Source organism: Prionailurus bengalensis, chromosome B2 (genome assembly GCF_016509475.1).
Source record: "Prionailurus bengalensis isolate Pbe53 chromosome B2, Fcat_Pben_1.1_paternal_pri, whole genome shotgun sequence".
Lineage (NCBI taxonomy): Eukaryota > Metazoa > Chordata > Mammalia > Carnivora > Felidae > Prionailurus > Prionailurus bengalensis.
In genome coordinates, this window is record NC_057349.1 from 88,844,958 (window position 1) to 88,869,564 (window position 24,607).

The following is a 24,607-nucleotide window of genomic DNA, read 5'->3' on the forward strand; positions in this document are numbered from 1 at the left end:
ACTGTTTGTGATTGTCTAATGGTATATGGTTCAATCATAAAGGGCAGCTGACAGGCTGGTATAAGAAATGAATTTTCTTCTTCCTCCTGACACATCAGGGTAGGGCCCCCTGCTGTAATGCAGAAAATCTTTTATGCAAAAAGAATACACCATCTTTCAGCACATGATTGCTATTCAGAAGATTCTGATTAGGTTTTTTGGTGCATTTTTTTAAAATATTGATACAAAATTACACGAAGACCAAACTAAGACTAGGCTTATGCCTTAGCTTCCCCACGTAGTCATTCTGTGACCTCAGGCATATTACCTCTTTTCTCAATGCCTTTGTTGCCCCATCTTTGAAATGGGAATGGTAATAACAAAGTATGTTTCCTGTCCTAAAATTTTTTACATGAGGTGGACAAAATGGATGAATGTTTTTCGATTAAAAAGCTCAGCCTATGTAAAAAATACTATCCACGCAGTGCTGGGGAAAACAATGTTCTATTTTCAAACACTTAAAGAAGGGATAGTCACACTAAGAGCCCTAATTAAAAATAAATCAAACATGTGGCATAAAATGTTAACATTTCAAATTTTAAACATTTCTGGGTATGTTGCACAAAATGGAAACATTGCACTCTCCTTGGCACAGAAAGACCAAATCGCAAGCCTATCAGATGAGTCTGCGATGAAAACTAAACACTTTTTGTCTGTGGACTGTATGTTAACCACTTTGATAAATACTTCACATTTATTTTCTCAATGAATCCTCACAACCTCTCCTTGAGGTAAGTGCTATTATTAAATCCATTTTAGAAATGAGAAAACTGAAGCCCAGAGGACTTTTTTTTAATAGTCCCCCTGGTTGAAATATGTAAGGACAGGAGGATGTTTGAAACTTTCTAAGAAAACTGGCAGTCAAGCCGGAGCCAACCCCAGTTTACGCTTTTAAGCACTTTGCTGGTTGTATTAGCATAGTAGAGCTGTATTGATTCATTTGATGAGATCGCCGATATTATGGGAAAGATGGGGGAGTAAAAAGGAAAAAAAAACACAAGACTTTTGAGCTAGAGAAGAGAGATGAGAGATTGGTGCTCACAGGAGACAGAGATCCTCAGTCCTCTGGACAAAACCCAGTAGAAGCTTGGCAGAATAGGTGGGGGGAGTCATGGACCTCAGCTAAATTGGTGAGAGAGTCACGGAAGAGTGAGGAAAAGGACTGGGCAGGTGGGCTTCCCCTGGGAGAGCCAAGTACGATTATACCAATAATAGAGGCGAAGCAGAGGCTGGGAGGCAGGCTGGCGACGTGCTAGTCACCTGGGAAAGGGATCTCTGAAGGGAAGAGGCACTAATGAATGTGATTTATGTGAGTTCATGTTCATAAGGCTGTATAAATGCAAGTTATTATTGCTTGAGAAGTCTTACATTCACCAGAAGGAAAGTGTTACCTAAGAGAGACATCAGAATAAGATATTCTGTGCAAATTAACTGGGGCTGCTATTCTGTGGCTAAAAACATCCTACCTCTGGCTGAGTATCCCAGGGTCTAATCTGAGATGGTCAGGAATGGATTAGTGCTACTTTCAGAGGGTTGGGGGGAGAGATCAGTGCACACCCTATCAGAGACTGAGGTGCTTCTGGGGTTTTTAAGAAATACAAAGGTGGAGCGCCGGATGGCTCAGTTGATTGAGCGATTGAGCATCCGACTCTTGATTTCAGCTCACGTCATGATCCCAGGGCTGTGGGATCGAGCCCCCCATCGGGCTCTGTGCTGAGCGTGGAGCCTCCTTGAGATTCTCTCTTTCCTTCTGTCCCTCTCACCTGCTTACATGCAATCTTTCTCCCTAAATTAAAATTTTAAAAAGAGAAAGAAAGAAATACAAAGGCAAATCCTGCTCTGGGAAGGAGTAGGGTAACCAACAGATATACTTGAAGGGAGTCTGAGAGGACAGGAAGCACTCAGAGAACAGAGCACGAAAGGTCTGGATGGAGGGAGAGTCCACAGGAGATGCTCATGGCAGAGGCTTAAATGGAAAACGGCCTCCCCCTGATGAGTTTGAGGATATTCAAGTTGACTGGAATGTCAAGTTTTCTATGCCAGTTTTTTGAATGGAGGTCTGTGGGTATATTCTAAGGAACCTAAGAGTTTTTACATTCAAGAAACATTGTCTTACACTAAAATCTTTCCTGAGATTACCTAATTCCTTACAAAGAAATGCATGCACCTGGGGGGCCCTTTTATGAAAAAGAATAAAATACTATGAACAAAAATGATATGCAAAAGTAAGTTTTTTTTTTAATTTTTTTTTTCAACGTTTATTTATTTTTGGGACAGAGAGAGACAGAGCATGAACGGGGGAGGGGCAGAGAGAGAGGGAGACACAGAATCGGAAACAGGCTCCAGGCTCCGAGCCATCAGCCCAGAGCCTGACGCGGGGCTCGAACTCACAGACCGCGAGATCGTGACCTGGCTGAAGTCGGACGCTTAACCGACTGCGCCACCCAGGCGCCCCAAAAGTAAGTATTTTTTAATGAAGCTAGATAGGGCCCAGGCACATAAGAAGCTTTGAAGGTTAAGCATAGCATTTGGTTAGGTTGGGACAGAAAGGGCAAAGCACTCAGTAAAGGTCTGACCTGATTCACTCCACCTGCAGGGAGCCAGTAAGAAAAATGGTTGAATGGTTGGAAGGCGTTGGTGCCCTTGGTGCAAAACAAGAAAGAGGATTTTGATTACCAGTGTGGGAAGAGTGCCATAATATAAAAGCCCTGGAGAAGGTTCTGGCATTAGTTAGAAACCAAAGATTTTTCCGATTATCCCATGGATCTGGAACAAAAATCAAGGGACTCTGCCACAGAGTTACACTTACAAGAAATAATCTGCCTAGAAACACAACAACGATATTCCAATTCAGCTTTGCTATTTTCTTAATGAGTGTTTTTTTGTAGTCATATGCCTTGCTGTCAATGATCAGAAACCAACAAAGATATCTTTAAATTAGTAATCAAACATACTAATAACCACCAGTAGATTGCTAGCTACTCATAGGCACACAACTTTCTCATGAATAGTTAATTGATTTATTACACCTTATATTGTCTATTATTTAATTCAGAGAAATCAGGCAGAGATTACAGGGAAACCCTGGGACCAGTCTATGAAACACCAATACCACACATTGACTCTTAAATCTGATTTGGCACATGGAGCCACATCATAACCAAACTAAACTGAGTGGTTCCAAGAATGACTTATGTGGATTAAATTAATTCATTGTGTTGAAAACTGTTAGGATTCTAACTCATTTCCAATCAACTTCACTAAAACTGGGATGATGTCCCTTGGGAAGAGCCCATTGTTGAGTTAAATGACTAGTCTACTGTTTGAGGTGATTTTTTTTTAATATTCAGGGGAAAATGTTTTGAATCTTTTAGAAAGTCTCTTGAAAGCTATTGCAGAATATTGGGAAGACAAAGGTTATAAAATGTAAATTAAACCCTAAAGTAAAAAGATTATAACATAAAAGAAACTAGGGACAAAGTCAGGTTTCATGGGACCTTAAGCTTATACAAGTTGGAATCCTTTTAAAGAAACATAATTTTAAATTATGAATAAAAAATTTATACATGGGGCCCCTGAGTGGCTCAGTCAGTTAAGCATCTGACTCTTGATTTTGGCTCAGGTCATGATCCCAGAGTCATCAGATTGAGCCCCGTGTCAGGCTCCGTGCTGAACGTGGAACCTGCTTGGGATTCTCTCTCTCTCTCTCTCTCTCTCTCTCTCTCTCTCTCTCCTTCTGCCTCTCCCCTCCATATGCTCTCTCTTTCCTTCTCTCTCTAAAATTAAAAAAAAAAATTTAATGCATCCAAAAATGAATATTCTCCGATGATGCTAGTAGGAACCCAGGCAAATAAGGGGTCTTGAAGATTAACCATCATTAGCTTCACAATACATTCACCTCCTAGGAGGAGCTAGGAATTATGATATTCCTTCGTCTTCTGAGTTACACAACACAGGACCTGAAATCTTTTCCCTGGAATAAATTAAAAATGATCTTCCTCATAATTAGAGACAGCAATAAAGAGAGGTTAGTTGGTGTTAAAATTAATGCATCAAAATGATTCCTATAAGCAGCCAAGAACCAGGAATACAGTGATCAGGCAAGAGCTAAGGATAAATCATGGATAATTCTGTCGTTTAAAAACAAATAATTTAATGAGCACTGCCTATTAGAAAATAATGTGGCATAACCTTGTAAAGCGAAACATTCACAAGCTCTAAACCTGACAATTCTGCTCTTAAGTGTATGTGTGTTACATATATATATACATACACACAATTTGGTAGGATAAAATTTAAACTTCAACAGAAAACTGGCAAGTTTTGTTTTGACTCTTAGTAAGGGAAGGGATATGCAAGCAGAGAAACTATTAAAGGGTTCAAAATTATTTTCACACTTTTTGAAGTACTGATTCATTGCCGATTATCAAAAGTTAGTTAGGAAGGCTTGGTATCCATCCCTCCATCTCTCATCTTTTTGTTATCCTGGACAAAGGGTTCCCCCATGAATTTCCAACAGCAGGACTCATGGTTTATTGCTCTCATTGTTTCTTAGGCCACAGATTTAATCTGTCTGCTTGTGGATTAGCTGGTAGTCACTCTACACATTCCACACTCCTATCCCCATCACCCTATTCCTGCCCCTGCCTGCTGTCTCTAATGACACTGCCTAATATGGCAGATAAAAAGTAAATACGTCTCCTCCAGAAATTGTCATGAAGCCTAAGAAAACCACAGAAAATGAAAGACAGCATAATAACAATATACATTTACAAGGCTGTAAAATATCTAATGTATTTCCTGCCATGTAGCAGATGATCAATAAATAGAAGTTGAGCGAGTCGTTCCTGATGTTATGGCTGCCACTGTCACAGCCTAGGTCATTTGCAAGTAATACCAGTGCAGTGGAAGACGACGAAAGAAATAAGATATGTGTCCTCAATTAGCTCAACGGATGATATAACAACCATGTCAAACAGGGGGCTGCAATTTCAGCGAATAGCAAGGTATTGCAGATATAATTTTTGGCTACTTTAAACATAGCACCTTGTACAGACTACTGGCCAAATGCAAAGCAAATGCAAACTGCAAATGTCAACCAGACATTTAAACAAAGTCAAACCCTGAAAGGATTTACCTTGAAAGGAGGTGGTCACCTCCTACCTTGGTTGACTTGATCTTCAACTGCACTGGTCCTGCTCTACAGCTGTTCTGAGTAGGGAGTACAGTGGGGCTGGGGAGCGGAGAGAGAGAGAGAGAGAGAGAGAGAGAGAGTGTCCAGTAGCCCCATAGTCAGGTACATCAAAGCTTTGACTCCCTATATTCTTGCTTCAAATCTTTCTCCATGTAAAGGGTACTATGCCTAGACTTACCATATAGATCCTATAGAAACATTGAAACCTTCTGCTAAAGCCTAAGAGTGATTCTCAGGAACCCACGAGACCAGGGAAATTTTCCATTCTGAGCGGTACATTTCCTTCCTCCATGACTGACAATTGACAATAACTAAACAGGTAAAATTCTACCCCCTCAGGTCTGACAACTAATAATGCGTTAATCATTTGACTGAGTTATATAAGAATTACATCCAAATAGGAACAATCAGTTCTTTATAACACATAAATGTAACAAAAATTTAAAAATTGCAGAGGTGGCCAAAATCTTTAGTCATCCTCTCATCTGTCAAAAGTGTCAGCTTTAAATGTTTGCCAACCAGTAATATAAATTGAGAGGCATGTGGCTCTGTGGTACACATTTTGGTGGAAAAGATGAAATACACTGTTATCTTCTGACAAGATTCTTCACCCTTTTCTGCAAATGGCCATTCAATCATTAATAAATATTAAACTCTTACTTCGTACTAGGCACTGTTCTAAGGCCACTGGGATACACCAATGAAAAAAGCAGACAAAAATCCCAGTCCTCATGGAGATTCTATGCTCATGTAGACGGACCAACAATAAGAATAAACATAATAAATAAGCAGATTATATAGTAGATCAAAATGTAAGAAATACAATTAGAGCAGAGTAGGCAGTTAGGAAGTGGACCTAGGCAGAAAGGGACCTTGAAGCCTTATGACCTCAATAAGGCAGTCAGGACAGAGCTCCTAGAGAGGCTAACATTTGAACAAGGATCTGAAAGAGGTGAAGGAGTTCTCCATAAGGATATCGGAGGGGAAAATGTCCCAGGGAGAGAAAACAGTCAATTCAAGCCTTAAAGGGGGAATGTGCCCCGTGATGGAGGAAAACAGAGGAAGGGGGTGGTTTGGAGCAGAGTCAGTGAGGGAAGGGAAAGAGCAGAAGAGGGGGGGCAGAGAAGTACTAGGGCCAGATCATTCTGGACCTTAAGGGCCATTGTAAGGATTTCACATTTTACACTGAGAGAAGAGGGAATGCTAGTGAAGGTAGAGTGTGGTGGTTGTTGAAGGAAAGAGGACATGATTTGACTTTAAATGGATAAAGCATATCACTGAGAAGGGAATCCATATAAAAGGCCATTGCAGTGACTCAGGGAAGAGAAGATAGTGGCTCCCACCAGGTAATAGCAAGGAAGATGATAAGGTATCAGATTCCAGGTGTATTTTGAAGGTAAAGTAAATAGGCTAACCGCTAAGAGAAGTTTCAAGGATGATTCCAAGGCTCTTAGCCTACGCAACCGAAAAGGTGAACTTACTGTCAAGTGGGACAAATGGGAGTGCCTGAGCATGTTTGGAGGAAACCTTAAGGCATTGGTAAAACAATTGCAAACAGGAAAAAAAAAATAGGAAGGGTCCTCATGAGAAAAGAAAGAAAGCTTCCTCTGTCCCTTCTTCTGACCCAAAATCAGCTGTAGAGCTAAGAATCCATTCTGTATTTGTGTGCTTGTTTCAATGTTTCGATACAAACTTGCTTTCTCTCTCTCTCTCCAGCCTTGGAAAAACATTTTAAAAGAAAGATATGCATGGAGGAGCATGCATATACAATTTTTAAAAACTGTGGTTGAAGAATCACATTACTGAATGAGATCAGAACAAAGTTTTGTAGTATTTGTATTTCAGACTTAGATAAAGCAATGAATAATTTGTAAAACCTGTCTTAAATGTCATTTGTCTCTCTTGTCTGATATAAACATAGCCACTCTAGCTTTTGTTTGATTAGCACAGTGTATCTTTCCCCCTCCTTCTACTTGTAACCTATTCTATTTTTGTCCTTATACTTAAAACATATCTCTTGTAAACAGTGTATATTTGAGTCTGGCTTTTTTATTCAATCTGACAATCTCTTCTTTTCAATGGGGATATTGAGACCATTTATATTCAATGTGATTAGTAATAAAATTTGGTTTCGTCTACCACGTCATATTTACATGTCTCACCTGTTTTTGGTTCCCCCTTTCCTGATTTCCTTGAAATTCATTGAGCATTTTTCATGATGTTGTCTTATCTCTTTTGTTGGTTTAGTAGATAAATTTCTTTGCCATGTTATTTTTGTGGTTGCTTTAGGATTTATACTATATCTTATCGTAGTCTACCTTCAAATGACATTATACCACTCTAGGTACAGTATATAAGGATCTTAGAATAATGTCTCATTTCTCTCTTCCTGACCTTTGTTCTATTTTTCTCATACATTTTACTTCTACTTCTACTGTAAACCCCAAAACACATTACTATTTTTTCTTTAAACAATCATCTTTCCAAGAGATTTAAATATCTTACATTTATTCACATAGTTAGTAATCCAGTGTCTTCTTTCCTTCCTATAGGTTCAGATTTCCATTTGGTATCGCTTTTCTCCTGCCTAAAGGACTTCCACGAACAGTTCCTTTAGTACTCTTCTGCTAGTGATAAATTCTTACAGCTTTTGTGTGTCTGAAAAAGTCCTTATTTCACCATTGTTTTTAGAAAATATTCTCATGGTGGAGTTGTTAATGCTGTGGTTGTAATCATTTTATAATATGTAAGTATATCAAATCGACACATTGTACACCTTAAACTAACACGTTATATGTCAAATATATCTCAATAAAATGGACACGTTTTTTTTTATTTTTTTACTTTTTAAATCTATATTATTTTATTTTATTTTTAAGTAAACTCTACACCCAACATGGGGCTTGACCCACTCACGACCCTGAGATCAAAAGTTGCATGCTCCACCAACTGAGCCAGCCAGGCACCCCCAGACAGTTTTTTTTAAATTTTATTTAAAAATAAATACTTTTACTGGGTATAGAATTCAGAGAGACTACCACAGTCTACTTGGGTTCCCTCCTCCCTGTGTTGTAGCCTTGAAACTCTACAGACAGTAAACTGGGGTAATCATAGGGCTCCCCATTTAGTTTTACAACCTGTCAGGAATCACTGTTCTTCATTGTCTAATGTCATGTCTTAAAAAGCATTATCTCATATATGTTTTCCAGATTTGTAGTTCCTTAGGGTAAGAAGGTAAGCCAGCTCCTTCTAAATTAGAAGGTTTTTTTTTAATACAGGGGAAAAAATAGGCAAATTCCATCCAAAATGATCAACCAGAGTTATCTTCAATTGATGGCTAGTTAAGGAATGGCCTAGGGCAAAGGGGGGAAATGTGAATTAGGAATCATGTTGATTCTTCAGCTAAGAAAAGCTGCCGCTCATCTCCTGTTTGGCTAGTTAACCACAGTGGTCCCCAACGGACGTTTGCAATTTTTGTTGAAAATGGAGTCGAATCCTAAGTTAAAGGATATGGAGGAGGAAAGGGAAGAGGAAGAGGAGAAAGGAGGGGAGAGGAAGAAGAAAAAACCTGAAGTGTAGGAATATATTTTTAAAATACAGAATACTAAGGACAAAACCAAGTTTCTGCCATATAACTTCCTGTTATATATCATTTCCCAGTAAAACCACAAAATTCTATATTTTTAGGACTCTGGGTCAATGTGCTCCCTTTAAGCCTAGGACCTAATTGGACCATTCAATTTCTCAACTTTAAAGGACATGACATATAATACAATCTTTGTATATCATTTAGGGTGATGAAATTTAGGAAAATTTCTGATGCAAACGAAAATTGACAGCAACTTTCAAATACTGACCAGTTGGGAGATTCAATTAATCCAGCTGAATATACTAACACCAGTTTGACATAGTAGCTGCAAGTTTGGGTGTTAATACTGGGTTTCCTAGGTGATAAAGATTTTCTTTTTCTTTAGGGAGTTACAATGTTTCCCAAGTCTTGTACATTTATTCCCAGGAAAACAGAAAATGATCTATACCCAGATTAAAATAAGGAATGAAAAGTGGTGCTCATCCTTGACATGGCAAGATATTATCACATAATCACACTTAAGAATAATAAAACAATACTTTATACACTTAGGTAGAGAGTGAGGAAACAACTATTAAATGTCTTTTAAATATGGCTCTGTCTTCCCAAGAAATGTGACTTTTTATAACAGAACTTGAATATATGGTACAAAACATACAATTCCGAATTAGAAATGCAAAACTAAGTTTATTAAATAACCTTGGCAATAAATAATAATGTTTCTAAGCAGAAATGCATCCTACACCTGTGTTGTACAGAAAGGACATTAACTTCCTCTCACTTAGTCTATCAACCAGCTTTGAAATGCAATTTTGAGAGATAACAGCAAGATAACATCCCCTGTGAGAAATATCTGATCAATGCTATGAAATTCTCAATAAAGGTAGGAGTTTTTCAATCTATAAAAACTCTTAAAAACATCTATTTAATTAACATATATATACATACATACGCACACATATATTAAATTCAAGAATAGCAGAATTGCTAAGGATAATGGAGAGCACAATCCAATAGTATTAATAACCATTGTATCTCAAAACTCTACTTAGAAAAGTCCAGGCTCTTTCCTTAAGATACCTTCTATACAGCGAATGTGGAAGGGGGCATGAAGGATGTTCATTGATATAAAATTAAGCTAAAAGATACTTTGGTCTCAATTATCTAGATATTTTGAGTGAATGCCAGATGGTTTCCTCATTTTTCACTTCCTTTGCAGGGAACAAACAGCCTATGTCTTCTTTACAGGAAAAACTTTGCTCCCATTATATCATTGACAAATTTCAAAAGTATAAAATGACTTTGAGATGAGTCATCTCCAAGAGACCAGAGACTTGAATAGTTCCCCCTTAAATATAGGACTTCTTAGCGGTTTCATAAAAATCCTGGCACTTTAACCCGGGGATAGCAGTTGGTGATCCTCCCCCAGTGAAACTTTGGTGTCTGCATGAGTTTAACCCTATGACTCTTCTCTGGGTCCCTCAGCACGCTGTCACTCCCTTGTCATCCAGCATAGCCCGAAGACTTTGCTCCTTCCTTCCACCCTCTTTGATATGTCCAAGCTCTTCTGGGCAGGCTGATACTCAGATACTCTGGCTGCACTTCCTCAGCCCACCCCCATTACAGAGTTTCTTCACTGGTGACAGAAAAAAGGGAGAAAAAAGGACATTTGAGACACATGCTATGCCTGGATGTACTTGTCACTAACCTCACAAGCCAAAATTTGCAAAATTTAGTCAGTGCACCATTGTTGAGTTTGTATGACACACAATATTTAGCTTGGCTATATTTTAATTGTGGTATTTGCTTATTTGACTGTTTTTTTTTTTTTTAAGTGTCAAATGATCCTAGGAACCATCTTAGTTTCGGGAGAAAAAAAAAAACACTAAAAAACAACAACAACAAAATTTAAATGAAAATTACAATTCCAGGCTGATATCTCCAACCTTTAAAATATCAATACGAGGGGTACCTATGTGGCTCAGTCAGTTAAGTGTACGACTTTGGCTCAGGTCATGATCTCACGGTTCATGAGTTTGAGCCCCACATCAGGCTCTGTGTTGACAGCTCAGAGCCTGCAGCCTGCTTTAGATTCTGTGTCTTCCTCTCTCTCTGCCCGTCCCCTGATCATGCCTACTCCCTCTCTCTCAAAATAAACAAAAACATTTTTAAAAAATAAAAAATAAAATAAAACATCAATGACAAATAATTTCATACAAGATTCCAATTCATGCTGTCATCTAAGGAGTGTATTCCACACCCCCTGGGAGTCCCATCAGGGTGCCGGGCTAGTAAATGCATACTGTAGCAACCTATCGTTTTTATACGGGTATGGATGTGTGGTAACACCCTCTGTTAAAAAAAATTAAAATTAAAATTTTCTCTGCCATGCCCCCTAGTCTTAACCAAACATTGTTTCAATCGCTTTCTGGGGAAAGCCCTCGTTCTGTCCATGACCCCGCAGGTGGAGATTCAGAGGCCTCATGTCAGGGCCAGAACACAAAAGCAGGCTCCTTAACTTTCTTAATAAATGTTTTGATATCACCACTTGGTTCCCAAAAAGATGCCCTCTGTTCTTATTCCACAGCGGGCATAACTGATATACACCACTCTTGAAAGAATCACCTTGAAACGTTTGACATCCAGTTCCAACCAAAAACCCAATGGACAGAAAGTAAATGTGAGAATGCTCATCTGTCTGCTCCTCTGAAAGTCTAAGTTCTAGACTTACATCTTATTAAACATCAAAAGGTTACATACTCGGGCAACTTCTCTTCATGCTACAACCTGGCCCTTTGTCAAAGGACATTACAAGAATGATCCATGTCGATCACACTGCTGTATGCATGATGAAGCACTCGTTAAGAATGTTTGCCCATTCCGTTACACACGTTACATATACAATAGTTACAAGGGTTAGTTACAGGAACGTATTGCATTTGTCTTCTTCACAGGCGGTTTGAGTTGCTTCTAGGAAAACCAAAACTACATCCCTGCCCTCACTCCAAGTCTTGGACCCTCTCATTAACATATTTGCATTCACAGGTGTCCAGCTTCTGTTCTGCTCTATGACACATGTTCTATCTTCTGTATTACCAACCCCCCAATTTCTCAACATTCTCTCTGCATCAACTGTGCTGCAATATTCTCCATATAAAATAAAACCCACATTTGACCCCACGTGCCCTGTGGCTAATAACCGTTTCTCTGCTCCTCTTTGATAGCAAAACTCCTTGAAAGAATGGTCTAAACTCACTGTCTGTTAGTTCCTCCCTGCCCATTCCCTCTTGAACCTGCGCAGTTTAATTTTATCCAACCAGCATCACTGAGACATCTATTGTTGGAGTCACCACTGACTGTGTTCCAATCCTCTGTCTTTATTTTATCCAGACAGTGGAACAAGTTGGGAGAGATATTCACTGGGGTGCAAATTTTGAGGAGGTGCCAAAAACTCAGTAACTGACATAAATAATGTTTCAATGTAATATTTTTCAATGAAAATAAATGCAAAAAACTTCATGATGAACAAAATGTCAAAATTTTGAATGAAGACAGCATTTGATCAGGCTCAGACCAATGTAAGGGGAGCAAAGTAAATGTTTAAAGGTGGGATCAGATCCTGTTTCTGTGTGAAAGGTGATATTTTGGGTTTTTTTTGGGACAGAGAGAGACAGAGCATGAACGGGCGAGGGGCAGAAAGAGAGGGAGACACAGAATCGGAAACAGGCTCCAGGCTCTGAGCCATCAGCCCAGAGCCCGACGCGGGGCTCGAACTCACGGACCGCGAGGTCGTGACCTGGCTGAAGTCGGACGCTTAACCGACTGCGCCACCCAGGCGCCCCATGGTGATATTTTGTTTAAATATTAACATCCAGAGTTCTTACACTAGCCTCTAACACTACTTGTAAAAGTTTACCTGCAACAGAATCAGACTCACCTGGAGTCTTGGGTGTCTGGGTGGCTCAGTGGAGCATCCAACTCTTGATTTCAGCTCAGGTCATGATCCCAGGATTGTGGGGTTGAGCCCCACATGGAGCTCCCTGCCCCTTTCCATCTGTCGCACACCCCCCCCCCCCCCCCCCGCCCAGTGACCCTGGCAAGCTGAGTGTGGAGCCTGCTTGATATCCTCTTCCCCTGCCCCTCTCCCCTACTCATGCTTTCTCTCTCTCTCTCTCTAAAAAAAATATAAATAAATAATAAATACTTTTTAAAACCCATTAAAAAAAAAAAAGGAATCACCTGGGGTCTTGTTAAAGCGCCAATTGCTAGATCCCACCTCCCCAGAGCTTCAGATTTAGGAACCCTGGGTAGGGCCCAATAATTTGCATTTGTAACAAGTTTCCAGGAGATGCTGAGGCTGTCGGTCTGGGGTTCATGCTGTGAAAACCAACAGCCTGCAGTATTTTTTACTTCTCTAAATTCATCCCCCATTATTTCCCATCTTCTTTCGCTGCTCCAGCCACTCTGACCTTTTTGGCCTTCAAGCCAGCTCCTACTTCAGGACCTTCGTAATTTCTTTCCTTCTGTCTGGAACATTCCTCCCCTAGATAACCACAAGGCCACTCCTTCCTTGAGTTCGCAGATCAAAAACCCTTTTAATAAGGTTTTTTTCTCAACACACCATATAAAATACCAAACTTGCCTCACCCTTGTCTGTAGTGCTTTATTTTTCTCCATAGAGCTTATCACCATCTGTTCTTTATCTATTTATTATTTTTCTCTTCCCTCAAGAATGTAAGCTCCATGACACACATTCTATACTTATTTCAATATTAATTCCAGAACCTAAAAAGTACTTGGCACATAGGTGCTCAATAAATATTTGGAAGAAATGAATGAGGGAGGGAATGAATGGATGAATGAATGAATGAATGAATGAACGAATGGGAATTGGGCATTCACCCTAGACTATTTCCACATCTGTTTCCAGGTTGCATAAGTGGAGGGAATAGCAAATTTATCATGTGAGTCTGAGCAAGTCACTTAACTGCAGCCTCTTCCTGCAAAGTTTTATTGTAAAATCACCTTAATTGGCTTAATCAACCAAAAAAAATGACATTAATTCAGTAACCAATACCGGAAGCTTCCAATTCCCCGTTCTGTTTTACCCACATTGCTGACTTAGTGTGCATAGAGGACCACTTAAGGTGGCTAAAATTATAATCCTTCTACCCTGTTGCCACCTGCTTCCAATAGCTGTAAACTGATCTGTTCCTATGAAGAATCATCTCTGAGCTTTTATTTTCTTAAACTGTGTTTTTCTCTCATTCTCCTCTATCACGCTCTTTATTCTCCCCAGAGAGTCACCTAGTTTTGCCCAGCTAAGAGTCATTCCACCTTCTTCTTTACCAAGTGGCTCCAATTTAAGTGTCCATTCTCCTCATAAGACTCAGGGTAAGCCATGATTAGGAATCCTGTTGGGATGATCCTGTTTCCTTGGCTAGCAGCTGGTGAAGGCATGTGCATATATCACTTAGTTCCAGTCTATGGTCATAGACTACTGGAGACCTCAGGAAAATGTAACTGTCTCTCACTAAAGAGACACTGGAATCAAAGAAATCAAAGATCCTTCTATCCAACATCGTGGTACCTGCATCTGACGTCTAGACCTGCAGCAACAACTTTGTAACCTTGAGGGAAGCTAGTGGAGGATAAAGGAGAGATAACTGAGGGGAAAAAAATAGAAAGACATTGGTTCTTGATTAATCAAGGAGCCAATGAGCGAACAACACTGGAGCTATGCTTTCTTGAGATTTCTTGGTATGTAGGACAATAAGACAGTTAGGTTTGGGGTTAGGAATCATCACTTGCATCCTTCCTCATATGGGGACTGTGCTCAGTAGCAACACTACAACAGCCCAGTTAAACACACAATCTGGGGGCGCCTGGGTGGCGCAGTCGGTAAAGCGTCCGACTTCAGCCAGGTCACCATCTTGCGGTCCGTAGTTCGAGCCCCGCGTCAGGCTCTGGGCTGATGGCTCGGAGCATGGAGCCTGTTTCCGATTCTGTGTCTCCCTCTCTCTCTGCCCCTCCCCCGTTCATGCCTGTCTCTCTCTGTCCCAAAAATAAATAAAAAAAAAAAGTTGAAAAAAAATTTTTTTTAAAAACACACAATCTGTATGTAAGGCAAGCTATATATCACATGTACAACTTTGCATCCTGGAATATAGCCCTTTCCAACCGCCATAAATTGCTTCCTGGGAATCAAATGCCTATTGGGGGGCATCTCATGCTGAGGTATCCATGTTAAATTTCAGGTAGATCCCAATCTCTTTAAGGTACCAAATAAATACAAACATCTGCTTCCTCAATGTGGCCCAGAAAGAAGTTGGTTTACATCTATCAACCCATGAAAGGAAATAAGCGGTTTTTATCATACACAATGACCAAAAATAGTAATCATTGCTTATTATTATTATAAGATGAGATCTAGGGGAGAAAATTTATCTTGAACTTTGTAGGACCTTTTTATACAATCAGCTCAATAGAGTTTCTACACAATTTCACAGATAAAAATGAAAGGGCTATGTGACATTTAAAAGAGCCCCTATAGATACTCATAATTTGAATAATTGTGATATGTTTGTTTCAGATATTCTGAAATCTCTGAATCAAAACCATTATAATATAACTATCAAATATCTCATGACACTAGGGGCACCTGGCTCAGTTGGTTGAGGGTCTGACTTCGGCCCAGGTCATGACTCCGTGCTTCGTGGGTTCGAACACCACATCGGGCTCTGTGCTGATTGCCTCATAAAGTATTTGCATCACTGGGCTTTTTTCTTTTCAAAGTTTACTTTTAAAATTTTTTTTTTCAACGTTTATTTATTTTTGGGACAGAGAGAGACAGAGCATGAACGGGGGAGGGGCAGAGAGAGAGGGAGACACACAGAATCGGAAACAGGCTCCAGGCTCTGAGCCATCAGCCCAGAGCCCGACGCGGGGCTCGAACTCACGGACCGCGAGATCGTGACCTGGCTGAAGTCGGACGCTAAACCGACTGCGCCACCCAGGCGCCCCCAAAGTTTACTTTTAGAAGTTCATTCTCAGGGAGCCCAGGTGGCTCAGTCAGTTAAGCATCCAACTCTTGACTTCCACTCAGATCATGATCTCATGGTTCATGAGATCAAGCTTTGCATCGGGCTCTGTGCTGACAGTGAGGAGCCTGCTTGGGATGTTCTCCGCCCCTCTTCTACTCCTCCCCCTGTTGGCACTCTCTCTGTTTCTCTCTCTCTCTCTCTTCCCCCCACCTTTCTAAATAAATAAATGAATGAATAAATAAATAAACAAACTTCAGAAGCTGACTATCTCCCAGTGACTTGTTCTCACTGGGTCACTGCTGCAGTGTAGTTAAAATTGTAAAGTTCTGCTTTGTTTCACATTTTTTGTCACCTCCAGCTCCAGCGCTGTATTGGCAAGGGCTAGGGGTTTCTTCTAGAGTTTGGCTAATACTCCTTACTCAGGAAACCTCCAGATGGACATCGCAGAGATGCTGGTTCAGTTTTTTTCTTTTCAATTTGGACATGTCATGCACAACCTCACTGATGTATAAAACATCAGTAGAAAATGTAGAAAAGTTATTTTGCTTTTTGCCTGCGTATACCCTTTTTATGATGAGCTGAGATGTTTTTCCACAGGCAAAAGTTTTCCTAAAGAAAAACTATAAAAAATAAAAACCTAAAATAGAATAATTTAAACAGAAACTTTGCATTCAGATTTTTACAGTTTCCTGCATAAAAAAATAGAAGATGCTGTGAAGTCTCTAGGAAAGCAAAAATGTCTAACTAGAATGACACTTTTGAGAAGGCGTAGGGGATGTCCAAATTGCATCATGTTGTATATTTCAAGATATAATCATCATGGGTCAGATTATCCAAGAGGACTCCACCCTGAATTTCGGAATTGTATTTGCTATTATCATGCTCTCACGAGAATGATAAGTAAATAAACATTGCCCAATTGTTTTAGGTGGATATTCCAAGGCACATAGAAATCATGATGTAAAAATATTGCCTTTGCAGGATTTCTTAATGGATATCTAGTTCAGAAAATATTTTGAGAACATGGAATCACCTGAGTATTGTTTTACTGCTGCTATAGTTTTTCACTTGCAAACCTTTTGAAACTCATACGAATACTATATCCATATTAGAACATACAAAAACAGGAGCGCCTGGGTAGCTCAGTCGGTTGAGCGTCTGACTTCAGCTCAGGTCATGATCTTGCAGTCTGTGATTTGAGCCCGGCGTCAGACTCTGTGCTGACAACTCAGAGCCTGGAGCCTGCTTCAGATTCTGTGTCTTCCTCTCTCTCTGGCCCTCCCCCACTCACGCTCTGTCTCTCTCACTCAAAAAAAAAAAAAAAAGAATAAATGTTAAAAAAAATTTTAATAAAAAAAAGAACACATACAAAAACACTATGAATTCCTTTATAAAATAATGAAAATAAATAGTCCTGGTTCTTACCTTTTCCTTTTATGGGGAAGTATAGTTTCCTTCTATTGGGAGTTAGTGGAATGGTTTAGATCAGTCAGATTTGACTGATCTAAATTTATATCCTGGATCTATCGATCCATGATACTGGACAAATCTATTAACATGTAAGACTCTTAAATTCTTCATCTGTAAAAATGGGAGGAAGAAGGGCCATAGCTCCCCATACTCATCTGTCATAAAGTCCTTCACACTGGATTACAATTGGCTGGTTACTTGTCTGTTTCTGCCATGAAATTACGAGTTTCCTAGGGGATAGGAGAATGTCTTTGGAACAGGGGTCCTCAACCTTGGCTGCACATAAGAATCACCTGGGCAGTTTCCAAAACCCTAGGACCCAAGCTTAACCATTTAAATGATTATCCCTGAGGGTAGACCAACATGTCTTTCTTAGATTTCTCAGATGGGTTCACCTAACGTGAACCAAGAGTGAGAACCACTGCACGGTACCTGGTGTACAGGGGACATGTTGAATAGAATAAGTAAACCTAGTCCGTAAATGAGTGAAAGATGTCACATACCACATTATAATATTGACCTATCCATCTTCCGCCACTAGTCTGTGAGCTCATAGTATGAGAAACGCCATTATATTTGTTTTCCATCTTCATCTAACACAGTGTCTTATTGGCTTTATACCCTTGGGCGTGTATTAAGAGTTCGATGGTGGGTTGAGAAAGACAATATGAAATAAGGCAAAAAGAGTTTCCTTGGTCAATTAAATGAAAGATTTTTTAAGTAGATAAAAAGCGTAAGAAAAGATTAGATTTGCTCATGTATCTCAAATGGAAAAAGAGAAAAACGAGTTCTACTTTCATATGTACTGTGATAATTCCATAAATATAGAACTATGTACTAAATAGCCAGTATACAACAGACAATTTTGCCTTGACTGGGTACCCGGAGAAAATTAGGAAACAAATGGGCAAATGCACCCTTTTTGGCTTTTATCTGGACTGCTTTGGGCTCTGCAGGAAGAGCTGAGCCCATCATCCAGAGAGGACAGTCTCACAAACATTAATGTACACAACACATTATTTACTGGATGGTCATTTCTTAGAAACTGTTTTGAGTAGCCAGTAATGCCTGCTTCCAATTTTAGTGAATGTTTGCTCTTATATTCTCCCCCACAGTGTGAATTAGATGAGATTTGCTTGCTCCCCTGGCCTAAATAAGGCTGAAATATTCTTAAACTCTACAAGACAAAGCCACAGACTCTCATCTTTGAGTATGAAACGTTTACTGAATTTATCCTGCAAAATTCTTTCTTCAGCATCAAAATAGTTTAAAAGTGTGTGTGTGTGTGTGTGTGTGTGTGTGTGTGTGTGTGTTTCCTTGTTATTTACTTATCTACTTTGGTAAGTTCATACCCATTAAATGTTTGAATAACATAACATGTTAAAGAAAATTTTCACAGGAAGTTGTATATGTGAGTACCAATTGGTATAAAAGCAAAAGAAAAATTAAAATAATAAGTGTATAAAATAAAATAAAAACATAAAATTGGCCAAGTATTTGACACCTGTCAGTGTCACCCAAAGATACTTCACCCTGGAAGCAGCAGTGTGTTTCAACCTCCAACATTTTTTTTCACTCCTATAAAAGCAGCCTTGTTAGTTCTGCCCTCAATACCCCTGAGGTTTGAGTCCCAACTCTTCAAGACTATTCCTTTTACCTCTATGTATTAGTACCAGCTGAGGAGCACTCCCTCTTCAGAGGTCTGAGTCCCAGTTCCCTGGGGTTCCTTCTCCAGACTTGAAAGCTTTAGTAGCTTCAATCTTTTATTTTTGTTCTCCCAGCCCCACTTTTTGTGCAATTATTACCTCTATATTCCATTAGTCTTTGCTTTTTCATTTTCAGCTCTCCAACACCTGTGTAATCAACTCCTTCTATTAAATTCTCTATTGAGATACCTAGTGTGGTTTGTTCTTTGCCTGCTGGGACTTGACTAATACACACATGAAGGAGAACTGTGTAACAGTTGGAAGCAACAAATTAATGTAGACATAAGCAACATTAAAAAATATTGGGGTGCCTGGGTGACTCGGTTAAGCGTCCAACTTCAGCTCAGGTCATGATCTCACGGTTGGTGGGTTCAAGCCCCACGTCGGGCTCTGTGCTGACAGCTCAGAGCCTGGAGCCTGCTTCAGATTCTGTATCTCCCTCTCTCTCTGCCCCTTCCCCATTTGCACTCTGCCTCTCTCACTCTCGATAATGAATAAATGTTAAATAAATAAATAAATAAATAAATAAATAAATAAATATTAAATACAGGGTACTGAGTTAAAGAGCAGGAAACAGAACACGGTCATCAACATGATGTCATTTACATAAATTAAAAATTATTCCTTCAGAAAATCAGTATGTATTTTCAAGAATACATGCAACATATTAGAATGGCGGCTTATGACAGAGATAGGAACCAAAGTGAGATACAGACATAAAGGAGAATGAAGGGAAGGAGGGAAGGAGGGTAAAAGGGAGGAAAGAAGGTATCTATGAAAAGGACTTTGCATGAATCGATGATTATAACATGTCATTTATTGAGATTTATGATTAACTCAACCTTTTGCCCTTAAGAGCATGAGAATCATGAGTTTAAATTGCAAATGACAGTGGCACTTGGGCCGCTCAGTCAGTTGAGCCACCAACTCTTGATTTTGCCTCAGGTCATGATCTCATATCATGAATTCCACAGCGGGAACTGAGAATGGACCCTGCTTGGGATTCTCTCTTTTTCTTGCTCTCTCTCAAAAAAAAAATTTTTGTTTTGAATTGCGAGTGACCAAAAATCAAACTAACTTGGGGGGAGGTAAGGGCTAATTTCTTGGCTTATGTAACAAAACAAAACAAAACAAAAATCACACACAGCTGAATCCAGGGGCTCAATTACACCATGTTATATTACTCTGTCTTTTGCTTTTCTCTGAATTGGTTTCTATCTGGCACATTATCTCCACCACAAAGCACCTAGAAAATCAAGGCTTTTATTTTAGTGTATAAGGCATCTGAACATTTTTTTTTTCTCTCCTTTATCATACTCTGGCCAAAGTTATAGGATAATGCTCATTGGCTCTGATTGGTCTGCTCAGGTCATGTGCACTTCCTGAACCAATCACTATGGGGATAAATACTTTTTATTGGCCAATCATGGGTCATTCTCCCCAGAGAGTGGTTTCAGTTTCATGGAACCTGTTACTAGAAGCAAATTCTTCAATACAACCTCAATCCCATTAAAATGTTTCCAAAACTGCTCAATTACTATTAAAGAATTCTACAATGGCACTGTTCTTTCAGTAGAAATATTATATCTGGGTACATCACAGAGGTAGAGCTGGTCTTTAAAGAGAGGACAAAGAACATGACTCACGGCCATGTGGCTTTATTTTAGGCATGCTGTGAATTCCTCTTGCCTAAAATATCTTCCCCATCTGCCAACCACAGTCTTAAATTCCAGTTCCACTACTGAGATTCATTGTTGTGAGCCTATAACATGGACCCTCCAACTGCTTTGGAAAAAGTAAATGTCTCTTTGAATTTATCAGCTTTTTAAAAAATGTTTATTTATTTTTGAGAGAGAGAGCATGCACAAGCGGGGAAGGGAAAGGGACAGAGGATCTGAAGTGGGTTCTGCACTGACAGTAGTGATTCAGGTGTGGGACTTGAACTCACATACCTCGAGATCATGACTTGAATCCTGAGATCATGACCTGAGCCAAAGTCAGGTGCTCGACCAACTGAGCCACCCAGATGCCCCATATTTATCAGTTTTTAACACCTAAGTATTGATTACCTTATCAGATTAATGATGCTAGGGAAGGCAATAGTGAGGGGTCCCTCAGAGAAAAGAGTCTAAATGTGTTAAACTATCACAAAAGGCAGACTTGGAACTGTGTGGCCAGAGTGATAGGGAAGAGTGAGGAGAAGGCTGGCAGGTGATAGGGGACACTTGAGACACAACCTGTCTAATTCACAAATCCTCTTGGTAAAACTACCCATTACAGCACTTAATTACATCTTAGGAGGGGCGTCCTATGAGAAAATGCCCTAACAAGACAAGTTCTTAATAAGGCAAATTCCATATTTGAGACATGGCTGTAGAAGAGCATCTGTCCTGGGTCTACAGGAAGAAAGAAGATTGTTTAAACAAAAGAGAGCCACCAGGAAGAACCTCAGACTCTAACAACTCTCTTGAAGTGTTTCTTGCTTCTAATAGTTATGCATATCCCTAGGACCCTTGTTGATCTTTTCTATTGATATGAAGGTGCCAGTGTCTAAATGGCTTTTTTTTTTTCAGCTAATGCAGTTAACACAGAGCAATACCCCAAAGCTGGCATCCCATGCGATTTGGGACAAGATACTGTCCTTTCCTATATTGTCCCAATTTTGAACCCCTTATTACTAAGTTTCCTATCTCAGGCTCCATCTTCCTAAAAGTAACTGTAACAATGTATAACAATACAAACCTTCCCCAAAGTTTAGTAAGTAGACTGAAGGAAAAAAAGGAGGGAGGAAGAGAAGGGGAAAAGAAAGGGAGGCAAGAACCACTGGCAGTGATTATCTGCAGGAAAAGGAATGTGATGAAGGTCCAGATAGTTAATAAAAAAAAATAAGCCTTTTCATTCTATATATTTTATTATGGCTTGGTTTTTGTTTACAGTGATCATGAATTCATGAATCCTTTTAGTGACTTAGAATTTAGTAAAATTTGTATTTGATTGATTCTACTTCTAAAAGATCTTTGTTTTAGGATTAAACTTGAGGGAGACGGGGCCAGCTCTGTCGCCTAAATACTGACCACATAGAGAAAAAGTGTATCCTATAAAAGCTGGCGTTGCCTGGAGCTTAAGAATAATGCTTAAGTGATATAAAACCAAGCTGAATAAAAATGCAAAATACTCCAATTCTTTGTTACGTCTGCTTTTCTCTTTTTTCAAATAGAATGAACTACTGCTGTTCTTGAGAGTGTCATAAAGATACAGGTCGGTTATGCCGCTCCCCTGGATGGGTTTCAGTTGGTAATAAATGGTTTTCTGAGACGTCTGAGTTAAAGCTCTTATGTAAATAGAGAGAGGCTTACATAATGCTCTTTAAACTAGAACTTTGAAGACAATCTGCACTAGGCATATGAAATCTGTCTGTGCTGCAAATGACATCTGAAAACTAACAGGAAACCATCCAAGAAGTGGTTTAAGAAAACAGGAAGAATAAACACCCACAGTGAGAGCTTCTGATCAATCATTTAACCAAACCTCAACCACGACCAGTGAATACGTACGTAAGAGGTGTATCTTGGGCTTATAGTAATGCTACTAACCAAAGCGCACTTCAGCAGCGCTCAGGAGGATCGTTCATTGTAAATTTCTATGTAAAATTCCCCAGGGGCTGGAGCTGTGCCTTCGGCTGTTTCCCTCCCAGTAAGGTTAGACAGTGCATCATCTCACGGAAGAAGCTAAACTAGTATTGATTTTCCAATTTCTAAAAGGAGTAACCATTTCGAGCAAAGGCACGCTGGGGGGTGGGGGTGGGGTCTGCGTAAAGGAGAAACACATTGCAAACCGAAAGCGCTGCGGAGATGGGAAGAGGGAGCTGTGGTGAGCGAACAGAGGCTCCTCTCTGCCCAAGTAGCGGGGGGTTGCGAAGTTCTCGCCACAACAGCTGCGACGTTCTAATTCTGTAGACCAGCCAGGAGAGAAGTTTCTCTGCCAAAAGACAGAAATTTCTGTATTGGGGGGGGGGGGGGGAGGCGGGAAGGACCATCTTTCATCCGTTCTCACTCCCGCCTCACCTACGTTACCCCCGGATCCTGATGCCCTCCCTTCCGACCCCCTCGGTGAGCAGCAGGTGGGCGGGGAGCGCGAGCTGGCGCTGGCCGAGAGCTGAACGCCGCCAGACTTTCCCCAGCGCCCCCCCCCCCCAGCCCCTCCCCACCCGCGGCCTCGGAGCCCAGCCCCGCCTCCCCGCCCCGCAATCCCGGGCCCCAGGCCGCGCACGGATCCGAGGCGACGTGTTCGAGCCCCCGAAAACGAGTGGGCCAACTTTCAGGTCCACCCCCAACCCTGAGACTGCCTTTTCACCCGCGACCCGGAGTGCGCGCTAAGCAGCAGCCAAGTGAGAGCGTGCGTCGGTCAGCGCGCGGGGGAGCCGTGCGGCGGGCGGCCCGAGGGCCCGGCAGGCAGGAGCGCTGGAGGGAGCCGCGGCGCCTGGAGCCTCGGAAAGCATCTGCCCTGCTGGGGCCCGCAGGGGCGCCCCTCTCAGCGCCGCCCCCTTCCGCGACAGCCCCTGCGGCGCCCAAAGGCTGCGCGGGGATGGGGAACCCGCGGGCAGAGACCCCCTCCCGCCCGCATCTGCTAACTTTCCTAACATCTCCCCCCTCACCCTGCCATGTAACACACTATTTACGACCGCGTAGACTGCGCTCACGCACGCCTGCCCTTTTCCCCAGAAGCCTGAAAGTGGCTGAATGGAAACACTGACACGTGAAAACTCTATTCTGAGTGACTTAGTATCCGCCGCCTTGAGGTTTTAATCTTGCCCTGCTCGTCCCGCCCGGTGCTCCGGGCAGCTGTCCGAACGGTCCCGGCAGTCTTTACTGTCCCTAGGGATGGGGAGGCGAGGAGGAAGGGGGAGGAGGAAACGTGAGAGGTCTGGGGCCACAAGGAATATCCAAGGGGAGACTCCGAATTCTAATCCCAAGAATTTAAGTCCACGTGCATTGTTTCCAAACCAAATGCACATGGCAGCTCTCTTCGGAGCCCTAGGACCCCTAAATTGTATTTTAGGAATAGAGAGAAGGGACGCGCCACCACAGACCATCTGTCCTTGGGGGGTAAGGGTACTGTTTACCTTAATCCTGCCCTTTCCCTGTCCCCCCACCCCCGCCGTTGGCAACAGGTTTTCAAACATGGGAGAGGCACATACACACGCACCTGGCTCACTCTTCACCTTGGTGGCCGGCGCCAGCCACGTGTTGGCCCCAGACAGGGTCAGACAGGCCGTACTTGTCTCGTTGGCATGGGTGCCTGTGGCTAGCATGGTGTGAGATTTCAAAATGTCAGGGCCCTGCTGCGGAGATCGCAGACCAACCTCTTATGAACCTCCCCCGGAAAGAAATGAGTGCGCTTTGTCTTGCCTTTGGTTGTTCCTCACCTAAGAAAATCTTTTTTTCTTTTCCAAACACAACACTGAGGATCACTTGTGTCCTTACACTTCTAGCTTAGACGTGTCTACTCTAAAAGGGTCCGGGGTGCATTTTGGCTGGACTTTCCTTTCTTCTGAGTCCCTGCCAGG

General features: G+C 41.1%; 1 pseudogene; it reads left to right on the plus strand.

Annotated features, from left to right (window-relative positions):
• Nucleotides 1-23,793, plus strand: part of LOC122490508 — a 35,840-nt pseudogene extending 12,047 nt beyond the window's left edge.
• The last annotated feature ends 814 nt before the right edge of the window (nt 23,794-24,607 follow it).